Source organism: Podarcis raffonei, chromosome 6 (genome assembly GCF_027172205.1).
Source record: "Podarcis raffonei isolate rPodRaf1 chromosome 6, rPodRaf1.pri, whole genome shotgun sequence".
NCBI lineage: Eukaryota > Metazoa > Chordata > Lepidosauria > Squamata > Lacertidae > Podarcis > Podarcis raffonei.
The window spans coordinates 21,524,305-21,537,602 of NC_070607.1; the positions used below are offsets into that span (position 1 = coordinate 21,524,305).

General features: G+C 41.6%; 1 non-coding gene across 1 annotated transcript; it reads left to right on the forward strand.

Moving 5' to 3' along the window:
- The first annotated feature begins 2,305 nt into the window (after positions 1-2,305).
- On the forward strand, positions 2,306-2,445 carry LOC128416775 (U4 spliceosomal RNA). The gene has a single exon (XR_008331292.1). It is a non-coding gene; the product is annotated as a U4 spliceosomal RNA (small nuclear RNA).
- Positions 2,446-13,298: the final 10,853 nt, after the last annotated feature.

Consider the following 13,298-nt stretch of genomic DNA (forward strand, 5'->3'; position numbering starts at 1 on the left):
AATAGGCTTGATTACATATTTTCTCCCAAAGTGAGGGAAGTGACATAGCTAAGCCTGGCATGACAGCCTACTCTGTGGTATTAACCCCTTAATCAATGAATTAGGCTTAAGCATGTTGGGTATATGAAAATGGTTATCTCTCAAAAACCAAGGCATGGCATGGCAACACTGCATTGAACTGTGCAATAGTTGTTGTTGTTGTTTAGTCGTTTAGTCATGTCCGACTCTTCGTGACCCCATGGACCAAAGCACGCCAGACACTTCTGTCTTCCACTGCCTCCCGCAGTTTGGTCAAACTCATGCTGGTAGCTTCAAGAACACTATCCAACCATCTTGTCCTCTGTCGTCCCCTTCTCCTTGTGCCCTCCATCTTTCCCAACATCAGGGTCTTTTCCAGGGAGTCTTCTCTTCTCATGAGGTGGCCAAAGTATTGGAGTCTCAGCTTCAGGATCTGTCCTTCCAGTGAGCACTCAGGGCTGATTTCCTTAAGAATGGATGCGTTTGATCTTCTTGCAGTCCATGGGACTCTCAAGAGTCTCCTCCAGCACCATAATTCAATAGTGTAATAGTACATCAGTAAAAAACAACAACCCCTAATTCTATTTTGATTTCCTCCCCCAGTTTGCTCATTTTAATAGTGAAGAACCAGCCTTGTTTTCTCCGAAAGAAAGGAAAGAAGGTAAAAATTACCAGCCATGCCACAAAGGCCAAAAATCCAGTCTTTCTGTTTCTCTGCTCCTACAGACGCCAGGGTGCTTGAATCAGATGCAGCTCACTCTCTAGCCCAATCTATCCGGTTGATTTACAAATGTTGCTTCTGTCTGCATGGTGCTAATAAGGACTCTTGCTGTGCTTGGCCTTGTGCAGAGATAAAGCCAAGAAGCTGAGCCACATGATTAGGCAGTGATATACAGTCGCAGGGGAGAAAAGGAGGCAATGGGGTAGAGCAGGCACTGGATCTTATGCTTCAGTTTGGAGACAATCATCATTGCTCATGGGAACACCTTCTTTGTCAGGACTCTGTGACTTCTTAATGTTCAGATTAATCACGATTTCATTACTGGTTCCTTCCAGCCATGCTGGGACCTTCTGCTTCTGGCCATTCTGATTTCCTCAATAGTTTCCTCCTCCTAGAAGCAAACTAAAGCATTGCTTGTGAACACGTACAGTAAGCAAACAGGAGCTGATTTGCCAAGAGGAGATTTAGAATGGAGAAGCAATGGCAAAGGGGAAAGTCCCCTCCCATCAGATGTCAAGGAAATAAGCAACTATCTGACTTTTAGAAGACATCTGAAGGCAGTCCTGTTTAGGGAAGATTTTAACATTTGATGCTTTATTGTGTTTTTAATATTCTGTTGGGAGCAGCCCAGAGTGGCTGGGGAAACCCAGTCAGATGGGTGGCATACAATTAATAAAAATATTCTTATACTTTTACCCTTTCCGGAACTCCAATTTCATTTCTCTGATTTGTCTATTCCATTCCCCCACCACAACCCCTTGAGGCTTTTCTCTTCTTAGGGCTCTTAAACAGATTTGCAAGGGCATTTGTATTCACTCTGTATTATTTATCAATAAGTGAAACAACCACCGACCAACCAATTGATAAAAAAGCAGATGGCGCACTGGTGGCAGGACTCCTCAGCCTGGGGATGACTGATGGTTTCCCTCTTTTTGCAACTGAGGTGATGCAGCAGGCAAAGTAAGTTTCTGCACATCAGTCACAGCATCTGGAAAATCTTGACCAGCAAATTTATTTCTTGGTGTGAATAATAATAATAATAATAATTTATTATTTGTACCCCACCCATCTGGCTGGGTTTCCCCAGCCACTCTGGGCGGCTTCCAACAAAGATTAAAAATACATTAAAATGTCACACTTTAAAAACTTCCCTGAACAGGTCTGCGTTCAGATGTCTTCTAAATGTCAAGTAGTTATTTATCGCTTTGACATCTGATGTGAGGGCGTTCCACAGGGCGGGCACCACTACCGAGAAGGCTCTCTGTCTGGTTCCCTGTAGCTTTGCTTCTCGCAGTGAGGGAACTGCCAGAAGGCCCTCGGCGCTGGACCTCAGTGTCCGGGCAGAATGATGGGGGTAGAGACGCTCCTTCAGGTATACTGGGCTGAAGCCGTTTAGGGCTTTAAAAGTCAACACCAACACTTTGAATTGTGCTCAGAAACATAGTGGCCTTTCTCAGAAATTATAATCATAATAATCTAGGCTGACTTTCCTAAAGACTCGCATGAGGAAAGAATTGGCTACCATCAAAGGGACTATCATTCAAATTCAAACCAAGCAACCTTTCTGCACGGAGGCAATGGCAATATCATAGCCAATGAGATTAATTCAAGGCATGATTATTGCTTATTGAAAACTTTTCTACTTAGCCTGAGAGTCAGTGTGGTGTAGTGGTTAAGAGCGGTAGTCTCGTAATCTGGGGAACCAGGTTCGCGTCTCCGCTCCTCCACATGCAGCTGCTGGGTGACCTTGGGCCAGTCACACTTCTTGAAGTCTCTCAGCCCCACTCACCTCACAGAGTGTTTGTTGTGGGGGAGGAAGGGAAAGGAGAATGTTAGCCGCTTTGAGACTCCTTAAAGGGAGTGAAAGGCGGGATATCAAATCCAAACTCCTCTTCTTCTTCTGAGATGATGGGGCCCTCACTGACTCCAGCTACAAAAGCTGAGGTTGCTGAACAGACACTTGGGCTGTGGGGCTGGGGGGGGGGGCTGTTGCTGTTGTTGTGGGTTTTTTTGGTATCTTTATTTTAGAATTTGTTGTGACATATGTGGAAATTGGTTGTGTAATTTTTAAGGTTTTATTTGTTGTTAATGGCTGCTTTTGTTATGTTGTAGTTCTGTATCTTTTTCATGTTGTAAACCACCTTGAGCATGGTTTGAACTGTGGAATGGCAGCATACAGTGGTACCTCTGGTTGCAGACAGGATCCGTTCTGGAGGTCTGGTTGGATCCCGAGGTTACCGCAACCTGAGGACCGCTTCTGCGCATGCGCGCAGGGTGAAACCCAGTAAAATACTTCCAGGTTTGCCACACATGCATCCCAAAGTTTACATAACCAGAGGGTTACGTAAACAGAGGTACGACTGTACAAATAAAATTATGTATGTATTTACGTATGTATGAGATATTTTGCATTTCTGCAACATATTAGCTTTTCAATAGTTCTGTAAGAAAGTATTATTATTCCCCCTCCCTTCCAGCTCCCAGCTCCTCTATACTCCAAGTTCAGTTTTGTCTTTTCTTCTGCCTCCTTTCCATGACATCTTCTGAGGCTTATAACTGATTGGGAAAGGTCTGGGAGGTTACAGCATCTGACTAGCTGTATCCTTACCCACTACCAGTGTATTCAAGCTGATTGCTGATCAGGCAACTTCTTCTTTCCATTCCTCACATCTCTACCTACCTTCTTAAAACCAGTACCTGGGGACAGTTGCGGCCTTACATGGGGTCACTTACTGCTTGTCTTATCAGCAACAAATCTTTTCTTGTTGTTCATGATAATTTGGTGGGGCCCGCTATGAATCTGGGCAGTCCTATTAAATCATGCAAATGTTCTCATGCAAAATTCTGAATTCCATCTGTATCAGATTAACCTACATTTAGCCTGTGACAAATGGTAGCCCATCTTTGTGTTCTAAAGTTGCCAAATTTGTATTTCTCATAGATTATATTTAATTCAGTTCCTGAGTAATTTATATTTGGCACTTCCACAAGTGTTAACCTCTTTTTTAAAAAATATGCCGGGAATGCAGTAAATAAATTGATTACCCCTTTGCTAACCTGTCTACCAGGTTCATTATATAGAGAGAGAAAGAAAGAGAGAACTGGAAAATATCTGAAAATCAGCAGCAAAACCAGTAAGTACAAAAAGTCTAAATAAACCCTATTGTTTATTTTTTCTTGTGGGGAGGGGATTTAATTCAAAATACAACATTGACTACAACGTCTTTCAGCTTACCTTCAAGGAATTGCAAAGTGTTTATTTCAAATCCAGCTCATCTTGAGGAATGGATGCTGCTGCTGAACACTTCATATGACACGTAACAAATCAAACAGCTCCATCTATCTTGCATCCCCTTTTTTGTGCCTCTGCTCAGTAGCTAAATGAAAACTTTGGAAGGATCAGAATAGCTATTAATGCGTGGCTGGCGTTCCATCAGCTTCTCAGCACAGGCAATTTGTTTAAAACACTTTTAAAAGGGGGTGACAACTGAGATATATAAATGATGCATTTGGAAACTCTTGGCAAATTTATTTTCTGCTACTTTACTGAGAGATGCTTTCTTTCTTTTTTCCCCTCCCCAAAATAGGAGGGGGTGGAGAAAGAATTCCCTAAAAAACCGATAACTAAGCTAAATTTCTACTAGGAGTTTCTGTCAAGCTTTGTACATGCCTCTTTAAATTCTCCAACCCCAACAAGGTACATAGCAATAAAGAATTGTGTGTTCAGACCCAGAAACCTCCCCCCTAAATAAATTCAGACTTGACTAAAATTTTGGTTTTGGTTTTTGGCAAAATTTAGGCCACAAATTTATTGATTACAGAAAGTGACAGGTTGCATAGGCTCTGGTTCGACTAGCTCCCTGCCATGCAGGTAGCGCTGACCCAGGGCACCAGCATAGGTCAACCACAGGTGAACACCTGGATAAGCGGAAAGCCGGGAAAGGGCTAATTCTGCCACCCAAATGTCCCCCTGGACTCAGGCATGGGTACAACCCCCTCTCAGGGGTTGACCAAACCATCGAGTCCCTGGATTCCTTTAATGGAATACCCTTCACATAGGGATGGCAAGTGCATTCTCCCATCCCTATCACCTGAACCAGAGCCTATCCACAGCCTTACAAGTTGTGACGATTTGCTACGTGGCAGGTGAAACCCAAATGGCAACAGCCAATCAGCCAAGTGGGGAAAATTCCTGCCATGCCCCTGTCCCAACAACAGACAACACACGACGGCATAGCAAGGTCAAGCGCACAGCCCTAAAAATAGGGAGAGGTGGGCGGGTGTTCCAAATGCACGCGCTTAAAGAGGAAGCTCTGGGTCATGTGCATGGGCATAAATAGGTCCCTCGAACCATTTGGACTGCATCCATTGGCCAGATTGCACCCAGCTATGAGGGACCCTACCAATCGGGTGTTGTGGCTGACCAATCATACCCACCCACAACACAGGGAGTCAGTTGTCCAGGTCTCACTGCAACACGTGCCCTCTTTAAGGGAGGACCCAATTTGGTGTAGCATAATGGATAAGGCCCTGAACTATAAACAAGGGGAGGGCTTCAGCTCAGCATTAGAGTAGCTGCTTTGCATCCCCCTCAACTACAATCTACCTGAGTATCTGCATGAGTATGTTCTGGTATGGTTCTTCCTCTGAAGTTTCCTACTGTAGACCAGTGTTCCCCAACCTTGGGCCTCCAGCTGTTTTTGGACTACAATTCCCATCATCCTTGACCACTGGTCTTGCTAGCGAGGGATGATGGGAGTTGTAGTCCAAAAACAGCTGGAGGCCCAAGGTTGGGGAACACTGCTGTAGACAACCAAAATAAGAGAGGGTCTGGAAACCAATCTTTATGAGGAATGGTTGAGGGGATTGGGTATGTTTAGCCTGGGATAGAGGAGACTGAGAAGAGATATGATAGCCATCTTCAAACACCTAAAGGGCTGTCACATGGAGGATGGAACTAGCTTTTTTCTGGAGCAGGGTAGGACCCTATGGATTCAAGTTACTAGAAATGAGATTCTGACTAAATATCAGGAAGGACTTTCTGACAGAAAGAGCTGTTGGACAGTGGAATGGACACCCATGAGAGATGGTGGATTCTCCTTCCTTGGAGGTTTTTAAGCAGAGGTTGGGTGGCCATCTGTCCTGTATGATCTAGTTGAGATTTTATTCTGCACATCTGTTTCAAAACTGATGGTTTTACCTGTTGTTTGCACATGTTTATGTTTACTTGCCTTTGAAATTTTATTGATTCAGTATTATCCTATGTATATTTTATTGTAAACTGCTTAGAGGTTGTTGGTTGTTTTTCAAATGAGTGGCATGGAAACTCTATTCAATAAAATACAGAAAAAAATAATAAAGCTGATCAGAAAGGAGCGAGGTTGACAGCTGCATCTTTTGCAAAATTGAGCCTTCTCTCTGGGTACAGCATTCTTTATTTAATTTATTTCTTGTGTCAAACAACAATGGGTTGTATGCGATGCTAGTCCTACTTCAAGTAGTACCATTGAAGTTATTGAAGATGACTAAATTGGCTTCCTTCTGTTCAGTGGCTCTAATCTGAATATAACTTAGCTGAATACAACCTAATGCATCCTGATACGTTATTCCCTGGTTTGCGGATTCACTTTGTGTACTGTGGTAAAACATTGTTTTGGGTTTGTAGGGCAGTAAATTTGTGTTTTCCTTCAATAAATAAACAAATAAATAACACACTGGTACACTAAAGGGTGTAGGATGACAGGGAAATCCATAAATAAAGCTAAGGTTCTTTGCAGCCTGCCATTCTGACAGCATATTTTGCAAACAATCATAAATAACACTCACTGCACCCTATCAGAGACAATTATACCACACCATCAGCTCCATTGTTTTGATTTATTGGGGTCTCTGAAGTGAAAGAAATAGCTACCTGTCATCCCTAACGGCAAGACTCTAATACACTTGATTCCATCTCGCCCCCTGTTCACAACATTCACGTCTTGTTTGTGTTATTTGCATAGTGCCTTTTCTCTCTTAAAATATACAAAAAGCTTGCATATTGGCTTGAAGGGGGGCAGGGAATAGATCCTGTGAAAGTTGCAGAGTTAAGGACTGAAGCTAATCTGGCACCAAAGTTCAACTGAAGTTGAAATCTGAGTTTCCTGCTTTGAGGAATTTCAAGGGAACTTTTCATCAGAAGGAGTCAAGTTCCTCAAATGGATGGGAGTGGAGTTCTACATTTTATGAAGATGGAAACTGAATTCCACCTGAGTTGAAAGGGGATTTTGTTAGCTTGAATGGTTAAGCGAGTATACTGCAAGCCCAGAACACCCCTGTTCAAACCACTCCTCAGCTGTCAAGTCAGTGAGGAATGCCCCACCACCACCCATTAAGAATTTTATTTATTCTATAACATTTATTGATAGGTTGCTTATTTGACCAGACATTTTAAATTTTGTAAATTAATGATTGTTTAGCTGCTACTTGCAACTACTTGTTAACTACTACTGTACTTGTAGTAACCACTAACTACTGTTGCTTGGAACTACTATTTGCTTGATGCTGTAGACTATTATGTAGTGTGGATTATTTCATGATTTGGTTAAGGTTTCTTCCCAATATTTTGCACCCTTCCCTGATATCTATATAGATCAAGAGTAGGTTATAACTTTTTTGAAAATTAATAAATATGGGGGGAATATTGGCCAACTTTCAGATTTGTTCTGAGAACAAATGTGGAATGCTCAGGAAAACATCAGGAAGTATTATTGCAAATTATTTATTTTTATTCAAGAAGGAGTTCTAAGTAGAGATCAGTGCCGGACTTACGTATAAACTGAACAAGCTATAGCTTAAGGTGCTACTCCCTTGGAGGCTCCCAAAAAAATTAAAGGACAAACCCTGAATATTCATTTCCAAAACTTGTTGTGTTTTATGTTGTGTAGGCTCCTATTTGTTATGTGCAAATGGCTTTAGATACCTATTAGGTCCATAAATTATCATATTCAACACAAAAAACAGCAACAATTTGTTGTTGACAAAGGAGAGCTGGACATATAAAGGGTCCCATTACCTTCAGTAGCTTAGGGCCTCATCAAACCTAAATCCGGCCCTGGTAGAGATATAACCATAAGCGGAGCCAATGTTGATAAATGCTTCAAATTAACCATGTGTTCCATAGCAGCTGTACCAAGAGACATAATGCAAATGCAGACATAACGCTTTCTCCAATCTTGGCATCACATGCTCCTGGGTGTGCACCTTGACTCCCAGAATTATCCCTTTAAAGTCCAGGTGGGCCTTTTGCATCCCAGGCATCCTACTGGAGGGAGAAGGGGGAAGGTGAGGCAAAGAATGGTGGATTGGCTTCCTTCACCCCACTCTTCCCTTCTCCCTCCAATAAGCAACAGCAACGCACTGAGTTTGGAAGCTGGCAGAGCAGTGGTGTCCTGTCTCTGCCACCTCCCTTGCCACTACTGGTGGCTACTGAGGCAGACCAACGTTCCCCCCCCTCATTTTTTTTTGGGGGGGATAGAAATTTTGGGGGAAAATTGAAAAAAAGTTCAGTGTGGAATAGTTTTACAAATTGCGCGAAACGCAGTGCATATAAAAGTATTATGCTTGAAATAAAACAGGTAACCACCCTCCTTTTCCTCAAAAGCAACAAAAAAAAAAGCAAGAAACCATCAGCATAAAAAAATAATCACCAACAGCAAATAAAGTTAAGGTCCACCTCAATATTTAAGCCCCATAGAAGGTCTACCCTTTGAGTAGTGCTTTTAAAAAAAGAAACAGAAGACACAACATATACATGCAGTTTATTCTATCTCATATTCTGAACTACTGCTATCATTCTATCTCATTTTCTGAACTACTGCTACCATTTTCCATTTCTTCTTCCTCTTCCTCTTTGTCATTTTTCTCATGGACTTCTAAAAAACGACTTTTTCCCCAAAGTCATTTTTTAGAAGTCCGTGAGAAAAATGACAAAGAAGAAGAGGGAGAAAACCTGTTTCCCCCCTATTTTTTCTGTTTTCTTTGGCAGGCCTTCCTATCTCTACTTGAGGACAGCTGGGGCAAAGAGTAAGACAAAAAAAAATTTGGAAAGCCAGGCCCAGAAGTAACAAACATCCAGTTACTGAATAGTATGTTGCACTAAGGTTCAAACTTTGTTTGAAAGGGAAAGGAGTGTGTGTGTGTTTTAAATTGAATTTGTTATTATATATTATAAGCCACATGATGGTAAGAGAGCTTCTAATCAGTTTATAAAAATATACGACAGAAAATTAAAATGATTGATAAAACACAGTTAAAAGCAGGTATATAAGAGTATTCAAAAGATGATTGAAGTCAGCAGTGGTTAAAAGGAAGAAAATTGCATGCATCTTCTACATGTTCAGATGGGCTGGCCCTAACGAAAATGCTTTCAGCAGTTGCCAGAAAGAGTTGCCAAGTTCTCAACATTGCCCTTGCTATGGACCTCAGTTGGTCGCCATTGAGGGGCCTGGTAGAAATTTTTCCACTTGGCAAATTGGCATGGGCCATTTGGTTTTCACCTACCTTGTAGCAATTGTCACAACTTTGTAAGGTTAGGCGGTTAGGCATTGGTTAATCTTATGATGGGGGAGGGGAGGTGTGGCCATCACCTGCCCCTCCAAGCTAAAGGGTATTCCGTTAAAGGAATCTGGGGGTGTGGGTCTTGTCTGAAGCCTGGGGAGGTGCTAGGGCCATGCCCTGTCAGGTACCATGGGGGAGCTCGAGTTGGTTTGCATTGACAGGGCTCCCCCTACTGGTGGCTGACCCTTACAGGACTCCCTGCATGACGGGCAGGAGTCAGATATAGTCGGGTCAATTCCAATGCCTAAGTTGCAGAGTTAAGGACTGAAGCTAATCTGGCACCAAAGTTCAACTGAAGTTGAAATCTGAGTTTCCTGCTTTGAGGAATTTCAAGGGAACTTTTCATCAGAAGGAGTCAAGTTCCTCAAATGGATGGGAGTGGAGTTCTACATTTTATGAAGATGGAAACTGAATTCCACCTGAGTTGAAAGGGGATTTTGTTAGCTTGAATGGTTAAGCGAGTATACTGCAAGCCCAGAACACCCCTGTTCAAACCACTCCTCAGCTGTCAAGTCAGTGAGGAATGCCCCACCACCACCCATTAAGAATTTTATTTATTCTATAACATTTATTGATAGGTTGCTTATTTGACCAGACATTTTAAATTTTGTAAATTAATGATTGTTTAGCTGCTACTTGCAACTACTTGTTAACTACTACTGTACTTGTAGTAACCACTAACTACTGTTGCTTGGAACTACTATTTGCTTGATGCTGTAGACTATTATGTAGTGTGGATTATTTCATGATTTGGTTAAGGTTTCTTCCCAATATTTTGCACCCTTCCCTGATATCTATATAGATCAAGAGTAGGTTATAACTTTTTTGAAAATTAATAAATATGGGGGAAATATTGGCCAACTTTCAGATTTGTTCTGAGAACAAATGTGGAATGCTCAGGAAAACATCAGGAAGTATTATTGCAAATTATTTATTTTTATTCAAGAAGGAGTTCTAAGTAGAGATCAGTGCCGGACTTACGTATAAACTGAACAAGCTATAGCTTAAGGTGCTACTCCCTTGGAGGCTCCCAAAAAAATTAAAGGACAAACCCTGAATATTCATTTCCAAAACTTGTTGTGTTTTATGTTGTGTAGGCTCCTATTTGTTATGTGCAAATGGCTTTAGATACCTATTAGGTCCATAAATTATCATATTCAACACAAAAAACAGCAACAATTTGTTGTTGACAAAGGAGAGCTGGACATATAAAGGGTCCCATTACCTTCAGTAGCTTAGGGCCTCATCAAACCTAAATCCGGCCCTGGTAGAGATATAACCATAAGCGGAGCCAATGTTGATAAATGCTTCAAATTAACCATGTGTTCCATAGCAGCTGTACCAAGAGACATAATGCAAATGCAGACATAACGCTTTCTCCAATCTTGGCATCACATGCTCCTGGGTGTGCACCTTGACTCCCAGAATTATCCCTTTAAAGTCCAGGTGGGCCTTTTGCATCCCAGGCATCCTACTGGAGGGAGAAGGGGGAAGGTGAGGCAAAGAATGGTGGATTGGCTTCCTTCACCCCACTCTTCCCTTCTCCCTCCAATAAGCAACAGCAACGCACTGAGTTTGGAAGCTGGCAGAGCAGTGGTGTCCTGTCTCTGCCACCTCCCTTGCCACTACTGGTGGCTACTGAGGCAGACCAACGTTCCCCCCCCTCATTTTTTTGGGGGGGGATAGAAATTTTGGGGGAAAATTGAAAAAAAGTTCAGTGTGGAATAGTTTTACAAATTGCGCGAAACGCAGTGCATATAAAAGTATTATGCTTGAAATAAAACAGGTAACCACCCTCCTTTTCCTCAAAAGCAACAAAAAAAAAAGCAAGAAACCATCAGCATAAAAAAATAATCACCAACAGCAAATAAAGTTAAGGTCCACCTCAATATTTAAGCCCCATAGAAGGTCTACCCTTTGAGTAGTGCTTTTAAAAAAAGAAACAGAAGACACAACATATACATGCAGTTTATTCTATCTCATATTCTGAACTACTGCTATCATTCTATCTCATTTTCTGAACTACTGCTACCATTTTCCATTTCTTCTTCCTCTTCCTCTTTGTCATTTTTCTCATGGACTTCTAAAAAACGACTTTTTCCCCAAAGTCATTTTTTAGAAGTCCGTGAGAAAAATGACAAAGAAGAAGAGGGAGAAAACCTGTTTCCCCCCTATTTTTTCTGTTTTCTTTGGCAGGCCTTCCTATCTCTACTTGAGGACAGCTGGGGCAAAGAGTAAGACAAAAAAAAATTTGGAAAGCCAGGCCCAGAAGTAACAAACATCCAGTTACTGAATAGTATGTTGCACTAAGGTTCAAACTTTGTTTGAAAGGGAAAGGAGTGTGTGTGTGTTTTAAATTGAATTTGTTATTATATATTATAAGCCACATGATGGTAAGAGAGCTTCTAATCAGTTTATAAAAATATACGACAGAAAATTAAAATGATTGATAAAACACAGTTAAAAGCAGGTATATAAGAGTATTCAAAAGATGATTGAAGTCAGCAGTGGTTAAAAGGAAGAAAATTGCATGCATCTTCTACATGTTCAGATGGGCTGGCCCTAACGAAAATGCTTTCAGCAGTTGCCAGAAAGAGTTGCCAAGTTCTCAACATTGCCCTTGCTATGGACCTCAGTTGGTCGCCATTGAGGGGCCTGGTAGAAATTTTTCCACTTGGCAAATTGGCATGGGCCATTTGGTTTTCACCTACCTTGTAGCAATTGTCACAACTTTGTAAGGTTAGGCGGTTAGGCATTGGTTAATCTTATGATGGGGGAGGGGAGGTGTGGCCATCACCTGCCCCTCCAAGCTAAAGGGTATTCCGTTAAAGGAATCTGGGGGTGTGGGTCTTGTCTGAAGCCTGGGGAGGTGCTAGGGCCATGCCCTGTCAGGTACCATGGGGGAGCTCGAGTTGGTTTGCATTGACAGGGCTCCCCCTACTGGTGGCTGACCCTTACAGGACTCCCTGCATGACGGGCAGGAGTCAGATATAGTCGGGTCAATTCCAATGCCTAAGCCAATACTGCTCACATTGTGTGGCCAAAATTTGCCCAATAACCATTAACCTAATATCTGTGTCCTTGTGTCTTATTCATCAACGAAGTGGCTTTGGGGTCTCGACACACAAATATATACCATATTTTTCTGTGTATAAGACTAGGGTTTTTCCCTTTAAAATAATATCAAAAATTAGGGGAGTTACAGAAAGGTAGCCGTGTTGGTCTGCCATAGTCAAAACAAAAATTTTTTTTTCCTTCCAGTAGCACCTTAAAGACCAACTAAGTTAGTTCTTGGTATGAGCTTTCGTGTGCATGCACACTTCTTCAGATTCAAGTGTATCTGAAGAAGTGTGCATGCACACGAAAGCTCATACCAAGAACTAACTTAGTTGGTCTTTAAGGTGCTACTGGAAGGAAAAAAAATTTTTTGTTTTAAAAATTAGGGGGTGTCTTATGCACAGATACATCTTCTCCTATTTTCTTAAATCTGAGTCCCCCAAAATAGGGGGTGTCTTGAACATGGGAGCATCTTATAGACAGAAAAATACGGTATATTGTAACAGACACCACAGGGGAGGATGGATACAGGTACTAAGGCACAATTTATTTATGAAAATGTGCCCTTTGGATGCTTTATCTGAAATACTTATTGTTTGTAGTTGCATTCATTTTTTTTTTGTATATAAAAAAGAGGCTCTTCAGCAGTAAATGGACCTAATTCAATAAATTAATGCAAATAGATTGCTATTCCATGGTGGCCATCTGGAGGGAAAGCAAAAAAATCTACTTGAGGAGTTTCAACAAGCAGCTTTTAAGATGCTATTTGAGTAGTGCTTTGGAGTGCTCATTTTCTGCTCAGCTACTCATCCTTTTCACAGTAGCTGTTAGCACTCATATTGAAGGCAAAACATTCATCTTAGTTTAAACAATAACTCTGTTAGGGCCTGTGAATTGAGCTTGA